The 1,645-nt window shown below is 35.3% G+C and overlaps 1 pseudogene; it reads right to left on the reverse strand.

The window, feature by feature from the left end:
• Positions 1 to 228: 228 nt before the first annotated feature.
• The window catches only part of LOC118741546, a 3,072-nt pseudogene continuing 1,655 nt past the window's right edge, over positions 229 to 1,645 (reverse strand).

Here is a 1,645-nt window from a genome sequence, read left to right on the forward strand (position 1 = left end):
GTTCATTGAGTGTTGATTGTAGTAATTTTTATTATTTTCGCAAGTTTGGCAATCGCACAGAAAAAATATTTAATTTTAATAATAATTTTCAAATCAAAATAACAACTGACGGCAGCCGCCGTGCGCCGCAATTGTGTTTACTCAGACGGATTTCACTGCGGCAACTATACAGCTGTTCACTTACCGCCGACCGCTTTGCCGTCGTCCGCTGTAATTCTGGGTAGAGCTTCACTCCGCGCGGAACGTACGATAAGAGTAAATTTTCTCAGTTAGCTGCAGCTCTGAACTAAGTGCCGTTTTCTCCTGTAGGTTATGAAATTTATCTGTCCTATAAACACGTTTTTTTCAGAACAAAATTTTTGTTTAAAGGGCAGGTAAATTTTAAAACCTACTTGATAAAAGGCTCTAAGTCTTAAGGAAACTTTTTTTTAGAGATTATGAACCCACAGAAATCTAATTTTCATTAAATTAACTACATTGTAGTTAGAAAAAGTTAACTTGCTTAATTGATTTTTTTTAGAGGAGAATTTAATAAAGAGGCGAAACAAAATATGGGTGTCAAATAAAAAAGAAAATTCTTAAAATTAGAAACAAAATAACTTTTTTGGTGAACAAGGACTAATATCTAGGTATTGAAAATGCTCCTTCAATTAATTTTATTTTTCATGCTAATAAAGTTAGAAGGACGAAATTTGAAGATGTGGTCGAAGGTGTATTAATACTTAACAACTTTACTTTTTCAAAAATAAATATTGAGCATTTTCAAGGATGTTCAAGGATATAATAAAAAAAAAAATAAAAAAAATAAATAAAAATCATTTTAAATTTCGGTGCTAATTTATTCTACAAGAATTCGTTTACTTCCAAAAATTAGTTTTGTGAGGCTTATAGAAAACCAGCTGTCTTTGATCCATTCCGCTAAATAAAAACCTGCTTTTGACATATACCGCCGCTGTGGTGTAGTGGTAAGCAGTGCGCGCTTCCACTCCACAATGCCTGGGTTCAAACCCTGGTCAAAGCAACATCGCAAAATATAGAAAAAAGGTTTTTTCTTAACAGCGGTCGTCCCTCGGCAGGCAATGGCAAACCTCCGAGTGTATTTCTGCCATGAAAAACAGCTTCTCATAAAAATACAATCGCCGTTCGGAGTCGGCGTAAAACTGTAGGTCCCTCCGCTTTGTGTGACAACATCAAGGCGCACGCCACAAATCGGAGGAGAAGCTCGGCCAAACACTAACATATGTGTAAGCGCCAATCTATTATTATTATTATTATTATTATTATTTGACATATACATAACAATAAACCCTTAAAATTGTTTTTTACATTCTTCTATTTTTTGTTTGCTTGCGAGTTGCTCTGGCTGGATAACTTTACTTTGCATCGCTCTTTCAGCTATTCAGTTTCGTTTAAGCACTAAGGGCCGTTTGCACCATGTCTAGTTAACGCTAACTGGAGGTACATCCTTCAGTTAAGCACGTTAACTGCTTTATCGATCACATGTTATATGATGGGTGTCGATAACGTCGATAACGATGTTTAACTGGGAGTTAGAATTAACTAGACATGGTGCAAACGGCCCTAAGTCTTTTGCAGATTACCAAAACTTTAGAATTACGAAGAATACATTCCTTAAAACATATCC

This window comes from Rhagoletis pomonella, unplaced genomic scaffold (assembly GCF_013731165.1).
Source record: "Rhagoletis pomonella isolate Grant_MI unplaced genomic scaffold, Rhpom_1.0 Rhpom_scaffold_00006, whole genome shotgun sequence".
Classification (NCBI taxonomy): Eukaryota; Metazoa; Arthropoda; class Insecta; order Diptera; family Tephritidae; genus Rhagoletis; species Rhagoletis pomonella.